Source organism: Amblyraja radiata, chromosome 2 (assembly GCF_010909765.2).
Source record: "Amblyraja radiata isolate CabotCenter1 chromosome 2, sAmbRad1.1.pri, whole genome shotgun sequence".
In the NCBI taxonomy this organism is placed as follows: domain Eukaryota; kingdom Metazoa; phylum Chordata; class Chondrichthyes; order Rajiformes; family Rajidae; genus Amblyraja; species Amblyraja radiata.
Genome location: NC_045957.1, coordinates 46,843,548 through 46,855,640, shown reverse-complemented (window position 1 = coordinate 46,855,640; position 12,093 = coordinate 46,843,548). Strand labels below are relative to the sequence as shown.

At 41.5% G+C, this 12,093-nt stretch overlaps 1 long non-coding RNA gene across 1 annotated transcript; it reads left to right on the top strand.

Annotated features, from left to right (window-relative positions):
• The first annotated feature begins 566 nt into the window (after nucleotides 1–566).
• LOC116984209 lies at nucleotides 567–6,505 on the top strand. The gene is made up of 3 exons (XR_004414922.1): nucleotides 567–803; nucleotides 3,778–3,782; nucleotides 6,494–6,505. It is a non-coding gene; the product is annotated as an uncharacterized LOC116984209 (long non-coding RNA).
• Nucleotides 6,506–12,093: the final 5,588 nt, after the last annotated feature.

Here is a 12,093-nt window from a genome sequence, read left to right as displayed (position 1 = left end):
ATCTGGGACGACAATGAACTGACTTACAGGGAGGAGGTGAAACAACTGGTGGACTGGTGCAACACAAACAATCTGATCCTGAATGTAGACAAAACAAAGGAGGTCATAGTTGACTTCAGGAGAAACCGGCACAGTCACACACCACTACACATTAATGACATTGATGTGGAGTTGGTCAGTAGCACTAAGTTCCTGGGGGTGCAGATCACGACCAGTCTGACCTGGTCACAAAACATCGCATCACTAGTTAAGATAGCACAGCAGCATTTGCACTTTCTGCGCCGGATGAGAAGAGCTCACCTCCCCCATCCCGTCCTCTCCACTTTCTATAGGGGCACCACAGAGAGCATTTTGACCAGCTGCATCTCTGTCTGGTTTGGGGACTGCAAAGCCTCTGACTGGAAGTCCATGCAGAGAGGGGTGAGAACGGTTGAAAAAATCATCGGGACTTCTCTTCCTTCAATCCAAGTTGGGCTGAAGGGCCTGTTTCCGCACTGTGTGACTCTATGACCCTTGACTTCCGCATGCACAAGTGAGGAGAGGGAGGAGAGGGAAAGGGGGGAGAGGGAGAGAGGGCGGTGTACGTGCCCCTCTGACCTTTGCTCTCCGTGACCTTTCACCTTTGCCCCGCAGTGTATGTCAAGGAACACTGGAAGGAAGACTGGCTCTTCGGCTACCAGTTCCTCAATGACCAGAATCCCCTCCTCATCCGGAAGTGCGGAATGATCCCGGACAATTTCCCGGTGACGGAAGCCATGGTCCGGAACACCCTGGGGAACGGCACGCTTCGGCAGGAGCTTGAGGTGATTATATGGGGGGGAGGGGAGGAGAGGGTGGGGGCGGCACAGTGGCGCAGCGGTAGAGTTGCTGCCTCACGGCGCCGGAGACCCGGGTTTGATCCCGATCCCACTGTCTGTACGGAGTTTGCATGTTCTCCCCGTGACCTGCGTGGGTTTTCTGCAGGCGCTACGGTTTCCTCCCACACTCCAAAGATGTGCGAGTTTGTAGGTTAATTGGCTTTGGTATAAATGTGAATTGTCCCCAGTGTGTGTAGGCAAGTGTTAGTGTGCGGGGATCTAGACTAAACTGGACTAGACTGGACTAAACTAAACCAGGGTAGAGTAGGCTGGACTGGACAGGTTTGTGCAGGTTAATTGGCTTGGAAAGTGTAAAAATTGTCCCTAGTGTGTGTAGGATAGTGTTAGTGTGCGGGGACCGCTGGTCGGCACGGACTCGGTGGGCCGAAGGGCCTGTTTCCGCGCTGTATCTCTAAACTAAACTAAATCCAGGACATTGCGTGCAAACGTTCCTTGTCCAAGGTCAACAGCATTATAAATGACCCCACACATCTCCATCATGGACTGTTCATTCTGTTCAAATCGGGCAAAAGGTATAGCAGTATTAGAAGCATAACGACCAGGTTTTGCAACAGCTACCTCCCCCTGAGCCATCAGACTCTTGAATTCCATATAATGTGCCGCCACTATTTTATCTATTTTATCCTTTTGTTATTTTATGTTGCACAGTGAGCCAGATGCATCGAAAATTCGTTCAGACTTGCATTTGTTGATGTATTTTTGAATGACAATAAAGTCTTTGATTGATTGATTGATTGATTGATTGATTGATTGATTGATTGATTGATTGATTGATTGATTGGGTTGTTTATCCTCCCAGTGAATTTGAAGGAATCTGCAGAGATAAATGTTGGTGGTGTTTTTGTATTGCTTTGAGGTACTTGCAGCAGACAGACCATATGACAGGGAGGGGCGTGAGGCAGTTAACTGCCTGTGCTAATTGTGGCAAAATAGATATTTAAAATTAGTTTAATTATGGGTAGAAAGAAAAAATGTGAAGGGACTCGGCCTTTTGCCAGTGACAGATATTTGTGAGTTGTATAACTTATTGCTATCAGATTATAAATTGCAGGAATTAATTGAAAAATCTGTCTCCAAGTGCATTCAGAAATAAAAATAGAACTAAATATAAGGAAGTTAAAAAGAAAACTCATACACATGAAAAGTTTACCAAAACTTTCTGTTATATCTCATTTTCTTATGTCAAAAATAACAAATAATTTACACGATGCAAATGAAAATATAAGTTTACCTTGACAAATGCTTGAGCTATTTGGTGATCAGAATGTATGCAGCAAAACACTTCAGATATTCTAAATTTAATGCTTTGGCCTTTTTGCAGCCTAAAATTGAGTATTGTTTTACATACAAAGAAAAAGTGGTAATTACTATCAATCAGTGACTAAGCAACAGATTGAAGCCTTTGAAAGGCTCATTCATACACAGATTTTCTGCAGAGTGCAGCTCTTCTGATTAGAGTCTGTAGATTTTAAATTGTGGCTAATTAGGCTGTCATAGGTTCATTACCAGCTCTCCTGATTCAGCAATCTCTCACCTGCATGCATTTTAAAACTCATTAACTTCCTTGTCTAAAATACCACCTGCATTAATTGTGGCTGATGCTTTGCTCCACATCACAGGGATCCTCCTGACAACCAGGTTACTTGGCTGCACTGGACTAACCTTTGATACTGTAATGCTACCTTCTAGTTAGGCTTATGATTCGAGTTGTAGTAGAACCTGGTGTGGCAATAGTAGCTCAGCATGCTGCTACTTTTGAGCCACTTGTTCAAGAGCTTAATAAGAGCAATATTTGTACATTTGAAAATCTAAAGAAGAAACAGCATCGCAAGTCATAGAGCACAGAAACAGACTCTTCGGCCCAACTTATCAATGCTGACCAAGATTTCCCATCTAAGTTAGTCACATTTGGTCCATATCCCTCAAATCCTTTCCTATCCATGTACCTGTCCAAGTGTCTTTTAAATACTGTTGTAGTGTCTTTGAAATGTTGTTATAGTAATTTTGGCCACAGTGCTAAAAAGTAAGACAGAGGAGTTAAGGGCAACAATTACTTTACCAAAGAAACATGTGGGAACATGTCTGAAGAAGGGTCTCGACCTGAAACATCACCCATTCCTTCTCTCCAGGGATGCTGCCTGTCCTGCTGAGTTGCTCCAGCATTTTGTGCCTATCTTTGATTTAAACCAGCATCTGCAGTTCTTTCCTAAACGTGTGGGATTGCTGTATATTCTGTTTCACAGTGATATGACTTACTCCCAGCTCTCCACACTTGGCCACCCAACCCATGGGTTTCTTGATTCATTGCATGGACCCAAGGGTTTATGGTAAACTCTTTGTGGCACTTCGATGTGATGGTTTTGTTCAGCTCTGCTCCTTCCACCTAGAACATCTAGCTGCGAAATGGTGTCCCTTCTACTTTCCAAGGGCATTCACCCTCATCATGATCACCATTGGCATATGGTGGAAATTTGAATTTAATACAGAGATTCTTGGAAGTACTCATTCCAAAACAGGTAAGATGATGTCACATTTTTAAAGTTGTTTTTAGTTGAGAGATACAGGGTGGAAACGGGCCCTATGGCCCACTGAGTCTGCGCTGACCAACAATCACCGATACACTAGTTCTATCCTACACACTAGGGACAATTTACCCTATTGAGCAAAGCCGTACAGACAGCACCCATTGTCAGGATCATACCTGGGTCACTGGTGCTGTAAGGCAGCAAATTTACCACTGCCATTTTCTGATGTGGCCAGTTATAATACAAACTTAAAAGGCTAATTACCTGAAATTTTTGAACTCCAATAACCAGTTAGAAGAAGAAATATAGTTCCTTGAGACTACATTGGGACTTTGTTGGAATAGTGGATTAGGATCAAGACAGAACAGTCAGAGATGGGGTTGGACAAAGCTTTACAATGACAGGTTCTACGGAGTAGGTGCCCAATCTGTGTTTGGTTTCAATGCAGTAGGGAGCACATTGAGAGCAGTGAAGGCAGTTTATTAAACTGGAAATAGTGCAAGTGAATTGCTGCTTCACCTATAAGGAGTATTTGGGTCCCTGTAGGTTGAGAAAGGACGATCCCTTTGGGTCCCTGCATGTTGAGAAAGGATGGTCCCTGCATGGTGCCTCTTTTTTGGTTACGTAGTAAGGTTTTGTAAGAAGGGGAATATTGGTAGAGATGGAAGAATGAATGTGAGAGTGATAGAGGGAATGGTGTCTTCAGAATGCAGAATGGGTAAGGACAAGCAAAATGTGTCCACTAATGGCATCATACTGAAGGTGATGGGTATTAAGTAGAATGTAAAGGATGATGAGATGGATTGTGAGGATAAGAAGAGAGAGAGAGATAGTTTAATTATCATATATACTGTCAACGGAACAATGAAACTCCCACTTGCTGCAGCTTAACTGGCACATTAATGCAATAACACACAAATAAATATGTAATGATAATAAAATAAATGATTAACTGTAATACTAGGAAACCATAATAGTGGCAAACAGAAGTCAGGCATGCAACCAAAACAGTCCATAGAAGGTTATAGTGCTGTGGTAGTATTTAATGCTGGGCATTGTTCAAGAGCCTGATGGAAGAAGCTTGAACCAGGCAGCTGTGGCTTTCAGACTCCTTGTACCTTCTTCCTGATGGCAGTTGTCGAATGAGAGCATGGCCAGGGTGGTTAGTCAATGACAGATCATAGGTAATAATAATGCTAAGGAACTTGAAGCTCTAGACTATTTCTACTTTGGCACCATTGAAGCAGATTGGGGCACATACACCATCATGCTTCCTGAAGTTGATAACAAGCTTCTTCATCTTGCTGACATTGAGGGAGGGGTTAATGTCCTGACACCATGTTATTAAGTTCTCTATCTCCCTGCTGTGCTCTGTCTCACTATCTGGCCCATCACAGCCCTGCATCTGTGCATGGGTGATCGCTGGTTGGCACTGGCTCGGTGGGTCGAAGGGCCTTTTTTCATGCTGTATGTCTAAACTAAAGGTGCAGAGTGGAGAGCTAACAAGATCGTATCCTCTGTTGATCTATTGTGGCGATAGGCAACTTGTAGTGGATCCAGGTCGTTTGATATGTGTCGTAACCAACTGTTCAACGCACTTAATCACTCTAGATGTTAATGCCACCATTTAGTTGTCATTGAGGCATGTCACCTTGCTCTTCTTGGGCACCAGTGTTATTGATGTTCTTTTAATTCAGGTGAGCAACTCAGACCTTCATAATGCGAGGTTGAAGATGTCAACAAAAACTCTAGCCAGTTGGTCCACGCAGGCTTTAAGAACACAGCCAGGTACACTTTCCGAAGGTTTACCCTTGTGAAGGATCTCCTGACATTGGCCTCAGTGACTCAGATTACAGCATCATCAGAGCATGGAAAGTATTGAGTTCATCCGGGAGTGATGCATCGCTGTCACTTGAGCTACCATTTGGATTTGCTTTGTAGGAAGTAATGGCTAGCCACATCTCTGCTTTGTTTAAGGCAGGGAATAGGGAGGGATGGGTGTAAACGAATGGAAGCAGTAGAGCTGGGAATGGAACATACCCAGTTGAGAGTCATCATCAGTGGAGCGGTGGAAGCAACAATTAAGGAAGGGAAAATATCCTGATTTTCAAGATATGGTGAAAGATTGTTGGGCTGAAATGATTTCCTCCATGCGTAGACTACTGCTGAGTACTTCCAGCATTTTCAGTTTTAATTTGACATTTTAGTGGGCATATTGGTCTGATTTGAACATTATTTACAATAGTTTAAAACAAATCAAACGTTATTAGACAGGATTTATGGTGAGAAGCAAAGAATATGCCCCTTTCAATGCATTTTCTGAACATCGAACATTGAGGGTGTCCTATAGCAGAGACCTACACCAACATCTCTGAACAAGGACCTGACCTGGGCAAACAAACATTCACTTCACCAGTAAAACTGAAAAATCATAACATTTAGGGATATGGGGAAAAAGCAGAACGGGGTACTGATTTTGGATGATCAGCCATGATCATATTGAATGGCATAGTGTTGGCTCAAAAGGCCTAAAGGCCTACTCCTACACCTATTTTCTATGTGTCTATCATAAGATCATGTGATAGTAGAATGAGGCCATTCAGCCCATCAAGTCTACTCCGCCATTCAATCATGATTGATCTATCTCTCCCTGATCATGACCGATCTATCCCTCCCATTCTCCAGCCTTCTCCCCATAACTTCTGACACTCAAGATCCTTAATGAATAACAAGAGCCAAGAGTGTTTAATTGTAACATGTATTGACAATGGAACAATGAAATTCTGACGTAGAAGCATAAGAGGCCTGTAAACACAATGCACATAGGTAATATATGATGAGAAATTAAAATCTGGGCATAGAATCTGAGCCAGGGATAGAATATTAATTCAATCTTAACAGCTATAGGAAGCAAAATAAAGACTGGATTTTAAAACTACCCACTTGGTTAAAAGCTGAAGGTATGAGACATTGAAACTGTAAAAATGAATGGTCAGTTCCAATGTGTGATGGTGGTTATGTCTCTTCATTCTCATAATGTTGGGTATTTGGACTAAAATGGATGTCCCAATCTTCATGTGAAAAACTGAGGAGGCTGGACATGTCTTTTTAAAGGAGAGAGTTCTGGAAAGATTCAGCAGGACAGGCCACAGAGGTGGAGAGAGTTGCATCCATGACAAGGACTGGAAGATAGATGTATAATCGTTTATTGTTTGTCTTGTATCATGGTGGTGGGTTCTGTTTTGTTTTATTGTCTTGTAAATATTATTTAAATATTTGAATACATATTTTTGATTTTTTTTTAAAAGTGGAGAGAGAATAGTTGTCAATATTTCAGGCTGATGATCATTTTGAATGTAAGGGAGGTGCTTGAAATGCTAATGTTGTTTCTCTGACAATTGATGCTGCCTGACTTGCTGAGCAAGTCTCGCATTTTTGCTATTAACTTTCCACGCAAGGTTACTTTATAACAACACATGGTGCAGCAATTTCACATTGTTCAGCTCATTGTATTACAAAAATATGCCGTTTACATGAAGCTGATGGCTTAACAAATGCTGCAGGGAGAACAAATTTCAGAGTTTTGTGTTCAACTTTGTTTCTGGCCCTTGTGTGATGCTATTGAGCAACTTGCACATAAATAATTGGTGATGCTGTTGGTTTAAAAAAAAAAATTCTGGCTCAACATTTTACCACTGCAGTGTGGGTTTTGAAGAAACAGATTCCTCTTGCATTTGGCTTCTGTCGATCCAAAGAAACTCTGTGGTAACAAAGTGAACAACAATCCCAAAATATATTTGCACCCTATTTTTATTCACGGTAGTGTGAGGTTGAGCTCTGTTTCAGATGCATCTGTCTGTATTCAAAGCTTTCTGTGAGAATCTAGATAGCTATCTATAGATTCTGGATTTTAAAATAAGGTTAAGATCATTTGCCTATTTCATATACCATGTCCCCATTTGATTTTGAGTGGTGTTTGTGAGGTTCCTTAACAGCATCGCAAACACCCTGTGGTTCTATCCATTGGCATTCTGTGCAATGTCCATAAATACATTGCCTCGGGGAAAAGAACTCCAATTATCCGCCACCCTCATGACTTTGATGCCATATCAGCAGATTTTCTGAATCATTGAATGTTATTTCTATTAATACTCCTACAAACTTTCTGTTAACTTTATTTTAGAAGTCACAAGGCATTACAATACATTTTCCAATGAACCAGTCAAGATGAATGGGAGAAACAAAGAAATGCAGATACTGGCTTCCAAAAAAAAGGACACAAAGTGCTGTAGTAACTCAGTGGGTCAGGCCCAGTTCAGTTTAGTTTTTGTCACGTGTACCGAGGTACAATGAAAAGCTTTCTGTTGCATGCTAACCAGTCAGCAGAAAGACAATACATGATTACAATTGATCCATTTATGGTGTATAGATACATGATAAGGGCAGGAGCATCTGTGGAGACCATGGATAGATGATGTTTCGCATCGGGACCCTTCTTCGGGCTGTTTTCCTCTGTCCGCTGCGTTATTCCAGTAATTTGTGTCCAAGTTGAATGGGAGCTTGGGAACTGTGGCCTGATGACTGGAAATACAACACAGGAACCAGAGCCCTGGTTATCAGGAAAGGAGGGCAGCAAACATTATCTGATTAGTCGGGTGCTGAAGTTTCTGAATTATTGGATAGTGGATTATCAAAGATTTACTGCATTAATCTTCTTAAAAGGCTTCTTGCTGTGCTAAACCCATTAAGGCCCAGAGAGTTGAGGAATTCCAGGGTAGGGGTATGATTTGCCAGTACTGATTCCTAAACCCGTCTATGCTTCATCAAGCCAAATGCCAAATTTATTTTCAAGACTGAGTAAAAGCATTGATTGTACCATAAAAATATTTGGTCGAAATTAGTTGCTGCCAGCATTAGGCAATTTGTGGTGCTTATTCTCAAAAATAACGGCGGCCATGATTGAGGACAGGTCTGCACTATTACAAAGAAACACATCTTGGTTGAGGCTCAGGAATCAGGAGTGTGATTCGGGAGTGATCGGGTAGATGAATTAGGGTTCTAGTTGATTAGTGGGGATTGGTTGGGGTGGGGATCAGTTGTTGGAGATGAGATTAGGAGTTGTTATTGGGTTGCCAAATGTTGGGTGGCAGAGGTGATTGAGCAAGGGTTATATGTTGGAAGGCTGTTAGGCTTTCTAGGCATGTGGTGGTGGTGATTGGGAGTGGTTTTATGAAGAGCAGAAAGCTTGGTAAATGCCTAGCTTTAAAGGTGGTCTTTGTGAGTTGAGTTCCCAGTGTTGATTCAGAACCAGCTCAGAACAAGTCAGGTCAAGAATGCTTTAGATTCATATGTTTTGTTTTTTTTAGTTTAGAGGTACAGTGCAGAAACAGGCCCTTTGGCCTCCTCGAATCCATGCCAACCAGTGATCCCTGCACACTAACACAATCTTACATACAATAGAAACAATTTACAATTTTACCAAGTCAATTATCCTGCAAGCCAGTACATCTTTGGGGTGTTGGAGAAAACCGTAGCTTCCGGAGAAAGCCTGCGGAGGTCACTGGGAGAACAGACAGCACCCACAGTCAGGATGAAACCCGTATCTCTGGTGCTGCCAGGCAGTAACTCTACTGCTGCACCCGTGTGGCGCAGAAATATCCCAAAATGGAAGAATGAAATTCTTACATGCAGCAGCACAACAGATATGTAAACATGGTATTCGAAGATAGACGCAAAAAGCTGGAGTAACTCAACGGGACAGGCAGCATCCCTGGAGAGAAGGAATGGGTGACATTTCGGGTCAAGACCCTTCTTCTTGTCTGAAGAAGGGTCTCGACCCGAAATGTCACCCCATTCCTTCGCTCCAGAGATGCTGCCTGTCCTGCTGAGTTACTCCAGCTTTTTGTGTCTATCTTTGGTTTAAACCAGCATCTGCAGTTCCTTCATACATATATAATTACCTTCTTATACCTTCTAGTACATGTACCTATCTTCTTGTAGCAATGCATCTGTACATACTGTTTTAGGGACATGGTACTCTGTCCCTAAACATGGTACTCTGTCTCTTTGAATGCCTTTGAGTCACACTGCAGCAGCTTTCTTCGGAGGCGTGGAAGCCGCCTTCTGCATGACTGATGTGTGGATGGTGCAACTCTTTAGCTGTAAACATACATGGCTGAAGTGGCATCTTCCAGACTGAGGTTATATGTATCCAGGAATCAGTACATCACATCAAAATAAGATTGCCAACTGCAACTTGACAAAGTTTTGATTTTCATCATGTATTGTTCGCACATCAAAATGCAACCAAGTTCCGGGACAATTTTGCAGGAAGAATTGTGCCTTTTTAAACTGAGCTGTTTTATTCTTCTGAAATTCAGCTTTGGATCTACTTTAGCAATAGGCTGTCTTAGATTAATTACCCTGATCTAATTCATTTAGGATAGGACAGCTGTGGTACGTGGGTTGCCCACTGATGTATCGTGTTAAATGACTGCCATCTGTCATCGTAGCATATCAGCATGGATTCAGTGTCAACCACTTCATTGACTCTGCAGAGATGTGAAGTGCTGGTACAATGTTTACTACCATCGCTAATTTAATATCTACACATCTAATAACCTGATTGCTGTCAGTCCCTGTACAATGATGCATGATACACAGCACAAGGCAAGATAGAAGACATTAACCGGACGAGAGTTCAGAGCATTCTGTAAAAGCTAATTAGAAATCTGTTCAGCAAATTCATGATCCCAGGCCATCCATGGTCACACTTTCCTTTTTAAAAACATGTGTCATTTTATTACCTCTTCGGTCTTTCCATTTGTTGTCAGAGATGATCGGGATCAAGGTTTCAGACGCAATTGCCTTCATGAGGACAGTATCAGTTAATAAATTGTACTATTGTGTAGTGGAATAAGACTTTTTATCAATCTACTCCTCTCCCATATCGATAACACATCACCTGGAGTGACAGGGATGACATTGTGCAAGGTCTTTATAAACCAAGAATAAAAATGTACAGATGCCTTGACTTCTGAAGTGCAATGCATCCAGTACTCCTCCAATCTAAAAACCACCCAGGGTACATTATTCATCAATCAACTTACTTTTGAGCTGCTGTGTGTTCTCCTCTGCCACTTGGTTCAATTTTCCTAGCTACAGTTTGATGAAACATCTTACTAATTGACCGATAAAGCTACAGACAAAAAAGCCATTTGTCCGTATAGTGCCATTTAGGCATTAAATTGTCTGATTGATTATAAACTGGCATCTGATGCATGGGCAAATCGCATGTCCCCACATTGAGAAGGACATCTGCAAATTTGATGATTTTGCACACCAGAAGAACACAGAATATATTGATTGTGACATTACCTGTGTGCAATACTGATTTGAGGTCAGTGTTTCCAAATTAGTGATCATATCAGTCATCACCAACATAGAATGTCATGAAGAGAAGATCGAAGAGGGGCTCAAACAGGATCACTCAGGAATATTAGAGAAGGCTGTATGGCCAGCAACCCTTTTTACAATTTGCAGATATTAGCACAGACCTGTAACAAAATTTCATATGCTTTTGCAGATACTCCCCTCATATTTTTGATTATCGAAATCATTCCAATATCTGATCTTGACTCAGTATCACTTGCTGCTTGTGGAAGAAAAATAATTACATATCTACCTTCCTTTGGCTGTAGAAATGTTTCCTATCTTCAATTTTGAAGATGACATCTTTCAGATGAGATGCTCAATCAATGTTCTCGCAGATGAATGCAAGCAATCTTACATTACCTACTTTGCAAAAGATCAAAGGTCTGAAGAAGGGTCTCAACCCAAAACATCACCTATTCCTTCTCTCCTGAGGTGCTGCCTGACCCGCTGAGTGCCTCCAGCTATTTGTGTCTATCTTCGGTTTAAACCAGCATCTACAGTTCCTTCCTACAAGACTTTTCTGAGTATTCTGTTCCACGTTTGTTCCTTAATCAACATAATTAAAACCATATTATCTGGTGACTGTCATTCTTTTGACCATTCTGTTGTTGTGGAAGCTTGATATTTTGTACCCCATCGGCTGTGCTTGGATTGCCAGCTAGTTCACAGCCAGCTAGCAGTTTTCAATAAAGAAATGTATACTGTTTGCAGCTGCCTCTGAAACAGATGATGAGAATTATATAACCTTGAAGTAAAAGAACCAAGAGTGGGGAGAATTTTGTTTTATGCAGGATGATGCCGTGATATGGTGCATACTGCTAATATAGTGAGGTTTAATTTTACATTTCAAAAGGGATTTAAATACTTGAAGAGAAAGAATTACCTGGGCAATGAGGAATGTAATTAATAGAATAGGTCTTTTGATGAGTTAGCATAGCCATGAAGGTATGAATGCTCTTCCACATTAGGTTGCCTCGTGGGTCTAGGATCTGCATCACCAGGTTTGGGAACAGCTACTTTCCTACAACTACCATGTCCTTGAACCAAACAGCAGAACACTAATTCTACCTCGACAATGGAACACTCGGGACCATCTCTTGCACTACCATGAATCTAATTATATTATGCAGTCTTTCTTTTTTTAATTTTATGTGCAATTTATGCATAATATATTTATGATTTGTTTCTGTGTGTTTATCTGAATTTGTGTGCATGTGATGCTGCTGTAAGCAAGATTTTCAGATCACAATGTGGTG